This window comes from Octodon degus, unplaced genomic scaffold, assembly GCF_000260255.1.
Source record: "Octodon degus isolate 3935 unplaced genomic scaffold, OctDeg1.0 scaffold00154, whole genome shotgun sequence".
Taxonomy (NCBI): Eukaryota; Metazoa; Chordata; class Mammalia; order Rodentia; family Octodontidae; genus Octodon; species Octodon degus.
Genome location: NW_004524730.1, coordinates 1,277,080 through 1,284,668, shown reverse-complemented (window position 1 = coordinate 1,284,668; position 7,589 = coordinate 1,277,080). Strand labels below are relative to the sequence as shown.

The 7,589-nt window shown below is 38.5% G+C and overlaps 1 pseudogene; it reads right to left on the bottom strand.

Annotated features, from left to right (window-relative positions):
- Nucleotides 1-6,667, bottom strand: part of LOC111812962 — a 14,654-nt pseudogene extending 7,987 nt beyond the window's left edge.
- Between the last annotated feature and the right edge of the window lie 922 nt (nucleotides 6,668-7,589).

Below are 7,589 nucleotides of genomic sequence, written 5' to 3'. Positions count from 1 at the left end.
AAAAGAGATCCTAGAGGATTTCAGAAAATGGAAAGATATTCCATGCTCCTGGATAGGAAGAACCAACATTGTGAAGATGGTCATATTCCCTAAATTACTGTACAGATTTAATGCAATCTCTATCAGACTACCACCAACATACTTCACAGAGCTAGAGAAATCATTCCTAAAATTTATTTGGAACCAGAAAAGACCTAGAAGAGCAAGGGCAATCCTAGGCAACAAAGACAAGGCAGAAGGCATTACAATTCCTGACTTGAAATTATATTACAAGCCTTGTGTGATAAAATCAGCATATAGACCTGAAGATCAATGGAATAGATTAAAAGATGCTGAAGCTCCTACAAACACACTCAGCCACCTTATCTTTGATAAAGGGGCCAGACATACTCACTGGAATAAAGACAGCCTCTATAACAAATAATGTTGGAAAAACTGGCTCTCTACATACTGAAAAATAAAACTTGACCCAGGTCTATTACCATGCACTAAGTTAAAGTCAAAATGGATTAGAGGTCTGAACATTAAAACAGAAACACTAAATCTCCTGGAAAGAAAGTAGGAGCAACTCTTGAAGACATAGAAGTAGGCAAAGAGTTCATGAACAAAAATCAAATCACATGGGAAACATTTGAAAGAATTAACAACTGGAACCTGCTGCTACTGAGAAGTTTTTGCACGTCAAAAGAAATTACCAACAAAGTGAAAAGACAACCCACACATTTGGAAAAAAATCATGACAAGTAAGTATTCAGACAAAGGTCTGCTCTCTAGAATTTATAAAGAACTAAAAAAACAGTAGGGCCCCAAAATTTAAAGACCCAGTCTAGAAATGGGAATCTGAGATGAACACACACTTCTCAGAGGATGAAATTAAAGAAGCGAATAAATATCTGAAAAAATGTTCCACATCACTAGCCATCCATGAAATGCAAATTAAAACAACATTGAGATATTATCTCACCCCACAAAGGATGTCTATCATAAAAAAATCACCCAAAAACAAATGTTGGAGAGGCTGTAGGGAAAAAGGAACCCTTCTCCACTGCTGGTGGGAATGTAGACTGGTGCAACCATTATGGAAATCAGTGTGGAGACCCCTTAGAAAACTTGGATTGGAAATTCCATTTAATCCAGCTATTCCTGTACTGGAATTTTCCTGGAAGATCTGAAAACATCATATTACAGTGATATATGTGTGCCTATGTTTATAGCAGCACAATTTGTGATAGCCAAGTCTTGGAAACAACCAAGATTCCCATCACCTGAGGAATGGATGTAAAAGATGTGGTATTTTTATACAATGAAGTATTTCTCAGCTATAAAGAATGATAAACTCGAAGCCTTTATATTGAAGTGGATGCCCCTTGAAGACATACTCACAAGTGAAATAAACCACATGTGTAAATATCGTATAGTTTTCCTAGTATAAGAATTCAAAAGAAGAAATACAAATAGAAATGTATAATACAACTAAAAGGAAAGCAAGAATTTGAGGACTAGACAATGAATAGAGAGCAAGGAGAAGAGCTAGGAAACATGATAATGTCAAGCCATACAGTTATGTAGAGAAGATAGGCAAGGCAATGGTCCTGAGAATCTCCAGAAGATTTTTGAATCTAGCAGTTAATTGGAAAGATTCTCACCCTGACTAACTATATATACTGATACCTGTGAAATAAGCAACTGCACTGAAGATGGTAATCTGTAATAGTAGTTTCATGCTTGGAGTGCCAGTCATTCTGGTCTTCTGAATACGGGCTGCTTGTCATGACATGCCAGTTGCTGCCTCTCTGGTAGGTGGATGTTCAAGAAGAAGGGGATGGTGAATGAAGGCAGGAGACAGGAAAAAGAATGTTGTGAGACTGTCCTTCTACAAGGCTGTATATGGTTAGATTTTTGGACTTATGTGTAAACATAAAAATTATATAATTCTTTATTCCTATTTTGAAAATATATTTTAAGTTTTTAAATGTTTTTTCATCGTATTCTGTAGGGACTTGAAGTTCAACATATCAATACTTGATGAAAAATACCTCTTCCATGTTATGCCTACGATGTTTGATAATCAGACAGATAGTGAGGTTAAGCTTAACAGCCTAGGTTGTATGATAATAACAATAAGCTTCTCTTCTGGAGGGCTAGCAACCTAAGTTTGTGGACCAAAATTAGAGAAAAAGGAGGGCTGCAAGGAAAGCCAAGCTTTCCAAGGTCAATTAAGACTCAGGACATATGAGATCTTGTACTCTAATGTCTTGTAACTCAGTAGTGTCCCAAATTTTCTGATCAAGGAGATTATGGGGCCAAAGAGGAGAGTGATCGATGATGTAGAGTTTGCCTAAGGAGAGTTGAATGGAGAGAAAATATTCTCAAGCTTTCATGGGGAGCACATTGGCCAAGCAATGGCCGTGACTCATCCACGTGGCTGACACTGACAAAGGATCTACAATCTGAGGTACAGGATATCAGGATAAATCCTGAGCAGATTTCACTGACCTTCTCAGACCCAAAAGCTACAACTCTTGTTGCATAGGTCTTGCTTTATCTTGATCTTAATCATCCATCAGAAAAGTATAAAAACGAAGTATAAGAAGTAAAACCATGTTGTTATGTTGAGCTGTAGGGGACTCAGGTCAACAATTTCTGACACTGTCAGTCAAGCGGAAGACCCAGTACTATTATGGATTACTGGACTCTTTTAGAATATTTTGCTGAGTTAACACACCTATAATATTGAAATGACAGAACTAAACAAAAAAAGGTATATATAAATGAATGTCCATTTTGTATCTGTGAATTTAAAATGGATAGGATAGATATATAGTTATATTCTCTTAATGAATAAAGGTATTTGTTGTAATAGTGTGTAAATAGGATATCATGTCTGCATCTTGTACAGCAATTAACCACTAGGAAGACAGTATGCAATGTGTTAATAATTGAAACTGTCCTATCAATTTGATTTGATACTGTCACATTGTTATTTGTCTCTCAATAAAATTATGGAAAAAATATTATTCTTGGGCTGGAGAGATAGATACCTTGGCAGTCTAATGGTCTGCCTGGTACGCCCAAGGACCTGGGTTCAATCCCTGGCATTGCATGTCATGCTGGCCCCAAAACAGCATTATGGGACACTCTTGTAATCCCAGTACTGGGGAGGCTGCAATAGGAGGCATTGAGTGTGAGATATAATAATTAAATAAATAAATAATTCAGAAAGGATTTTAAAATGATTATTCTTTAACCCTCATAAATTAATGACAGTTTTTAAAAAACTCTTCCTAGATACCCACTGCCTACCCTGTCATTACACTTTCTAGATCTACATAGAGGCTACAGAAGTCCGTTATATGATGTTATATATGAGGTATTCAAGGATGTTCAGCTTCATATGCTGAGTTGATCTCTAGTCGGGATTGAACTAACAAATATGTCCTGTCAAAAGACCATCACCCAAGGGGCTATTGAAAAGCCCAACATTCAAAATCAAAAGTATTATGGCTTGTCAGACAGTGAGATTATAGAAATTCCTTCTCTCTGAGTCTTTACATTAACCTAACAATTGATTGGAGAGACAAGTTCTATTCTGCAGGGAAGCTCTGGTGAAGGTAGAGTTCCTCAAGTGTGGGTATGACTATGTGTTCTAGCATCAGCCACGGAGCTTATTTACAGAGCAGATTTCTGGATCCCTATTTCAGGCTTTCTGAATCAAAGCTTCTGAGCAGTCTTCACTCCTGATAAACTATGAGAATCTTGAAAAGATGATTGCTAGATGCTTTACCCCTTGATTACTGAACAGACATTATTACTTAGTCTGCCAAATCTCTGCTGAGAACTGTGATGTGTTCTATCCTGAATGGGATATTGGATTTAGCTCAATAGACATTTGTAGAGTCTCTCGCATGGGTGCAGAACCAAAGCATGTGCTAGCTAGTCTCAAGGTTTCAGAGAGCATCGTACAAGAAGAGAGCAAGGTGAAATTGTATCTTAATATCTAAGAACAAGTTTAGAGGAAGCACAGAGGCCAGGAAATACCAGGAGGGAGTTTTCCTTCTATAGGTGAGCTAATACATCACTTGCTTCCTCTTCATCTTTTTTTTCTATTTTCTGCTCCCCAAGTCTGTCTTGGTCACTCAGTAGTCACCAGGACACAATACCCAACACTGTCAATTTAAAGGAGGAAAGGTTCATGCTTTTAGAAGTTTTAGTCCCCAGGGGGCTGACTTCAAGGCAGGAAGACAGGGTAGAGGGGCATAGCCAGAGGAAAGCTGCTTGTTTATGGCCATCAAGAAGCAGAAATGGAAAGATGGAAGAGGGTGGGGGTGAGAGAGATACACCCACCCAAGTCAGGTGACCGGACCCCACTTGATAACTTCACATAAAGCTATAGTATTCCCATGATTCATTTAATCACCTTTCAAGAGCCCTGTCTATTATTGCATGAGACTTTGTGGGAACAACCAGACATAAAGCATAGCATGGCCTTATATACACATACTCTTGCTTTTAAGACCTGTGAGAAGAGGACTGTTGGCTTGATTTTTGTATTCATCTCAATGCCTTGAAAGAAGGCACTTCATAGATCTTCGTCACATTGAAGTTACTTGCTGCACCATTGCTTAAAGTATTTCCTTTGTACTGAAGAGTTATATGTCTGTATTTTGGAGATTTTCCATCTCTCGGTCATAAACACTTCCATAAGCTGATAAACCAAACACATGGTTACTGAATTCAAGAGCCTCATAAGCCTCATCAAACAACCAGTGACGGGAAGCTAAGGCAGTGGAGAGCAAGCACTCAATTTGATTCCACAAACATTAGCACCAGAGCCCCCACCCACCCACCCAGTCTGCTATGGGCAAGGTTAGGTTAGTTTCGGAGCCTCTTCCTTACTGCACCTCTTCCTTACCACTTCATTCTTTTCAAGTCATCTTCCCTTTTCACACCATAATGCAATTCCTTTTCAACTGCCTTCTACATTGAGTGTGAAATCTTCAGCGATGGGCGCTGTTAAATTTTTCACTGTTGGGCTGAACGTCCCTTGAAAATGAAGGTCATTACAGACATCCCTGGTGGCTAACGACGTGTTAGCATCAGAAGACAGGTCGGGGAGAAATGGCGAAGGCCAGAGGGAAGTAAAAATGATTGCAATGTGATTTATACACATACCAATTCCCCATGATGCATGTAATATTATTATGCATTACACATTTATACAAATTAAAAAAGAAAGTAAAAAAATGAAATGAAGCATAAAAAGGAATACAGTTTGCACATTTGTTTTTTTTTTTCAGTTTGCACATTTGTAAACTCTTAGGTTGATAGATTCATATACGTTGTGAGTGAGGAAATAAACATTCAGGAATAAAAAATACAGAGAAAATGTACACATTACCCTCTAGGCTGTTCTATAGCAAGTGGGAAAAAAGCAGTAAGAAATGGCTTAAACTAAGTATCAATTGGAGCTTTGGAGTTGAAGGCTCCTCGGGATTTCAGAGGAGAGGGAAAATACTGAGATGTGTTCTTGTGAAAACAAGGCCACTTTCAGTTGTAGCTCTGCTCTTTCTGGTTGTGATTCTTTGAGCTATTTGTGTGTGTGTGTGTGTGTGTGTGTGTGTGTGTGCCTGTGCACATACAAGTGAGTAATTGTCTGTGTATATGTATGAATTATTCATTTCTTTTCTCCTTTCCAATCTAGGCTGACAAAAGTTGACAATAATTTAGGAATGTTTTTGGTGAATGTTTTCAATCTGAATATCCAGAAATCATCTGACTCAAAGTCTCCTTAAAATCACCTCCTTACTGGAAAGAAGTGAGGAACTGGGTACTGGAGGAAAGTCTATTTTCACCTCACTGTATGATTGTTGTAAAACCCAGTGTCCTGCCATAAGGGTAGTGCACTCATAAAAATAATTTTTTTTTCCTTTGCAGATTATGGCAGTGGAGTGGGAAAGGACTGGGAAATGGATACAGAGTACAAAATAGCAGGAGTGAGTGAATGTCCCCCTGTCTTTCACTCAGGTGGTGGTTCTCCGACATCAGTTTTTATTAGAGAATGTTGTGAAATGCCTGTTACAGTGCAGATTCCTGGGCCTGCCAGGGTGTAACTGTGCTTTAGTTGGATAAGAAAGTAATTTGTGTAAACTACAGCAATGAGAAAGTAAGAAGATGCAGTTCACACATGCAGTATAAAATTGTAAAAGTGGCATCATTATCTCAAAGGTTTGATATGAGATGCTGACAGTAGGTGCAATTATTTGGCTGTGGTTTGTCCCCTAAGTAGTCATATGTTGGGACCTTGATTCTCAGGGGAGCAATGTGAAGAAGTGAGGACTCCTGGGACATCCTTAGGTCACTGGGACACTGCTCTTGGAAGGGGTTCATGTAGTACATGTAGGACTCCAGTTAGCCCCTGGTCTTTTCTCTGGCTTCCTGTCTGATCTCTTGATTTTTCTCTCTCACACCCACCAACACAGTTGTGATGCCACCCACCCTGAGGCACTCACTGAGCCAAGCAGATGCTGGCACTGGAACCTCCAGAACTGGAAATGAAACGTGCAATTACATCACAGCGATAATGCACAGATGAGTACTGTAGGCTGCTATTAATGGAAAACTGGGCAAGAGAGTCCTTTTCTGGAGGTACGTTCTTCTTTTGAACCATTTCGTTTGCACAGTTCTTAACTTTCTTGGGGCTTAAAATTATTTTTCACTCAAATTGCAATTAAAATAAATATATAATACAGAAAAAATTGCCAGGGGCAAGGTCATAGAGTGCCTCAAAACACACGACAATGGCAGAGCTGTACAACAGACTGGAGGGTTGCAGAAGCGGCTCTCTTTCGTACCTGGTGTGTGTACCCGAAGCACAGGTGGCCCACCATTCCAACCTGTTCTGAGTCAGGTTCTCTGACCAGAGACTCCCTGCACGCAGAAAATTATTCTTGCTTCATATGGCAATATCAAAACATCACTTTTTAAATTCTTTCCTTTTCGTACCTTTTGGGTTGAAAGAAATTGCATTAATAAATATCTGGAGTCATCAGAAAATTATAGTCCCTTTTCATGTACTGATTGTCATTTTATTGTCTTCTTTGGGGAAATATCCATTCTGGTTCTTTGCTTTTTGGAAAGCTGGGTTATTTGTGCTTTTCTTTCAGCAAGTATGGCTTTCTTGTGTATTGTTTACTTATATACATTGCGAATCTTTTGTCCTCGTCTATCCCTTATCTTTTTGTTGGTTGTTTCCTTGGTTATTCAGAAAATTTTTCATTGAATATAATCTCACTAATGTACTTTTGCTCTTGTTGCCTGAGCTTTCATGTGTTATTGAAAAAAATAATCATTGCCTATATGAAGAGCTCTTCCCTGCATTTTATTCTTATAGTTTCTGGTCTTACACTTATTTTTCAGTCTATTCTGAATCAACTATTATTTGTGGTATAAAATAAAGATCTTGTTCTATTATTTGCTTTTGATCATCTTCCAGTTTTCCTGTACTATTTACTGAAAAGACTGTCATGTCCTAAATGTTCCTAAGCCACTCGACGATTGAATTTTTAGATAATCTATGCCCTGGACCCCTC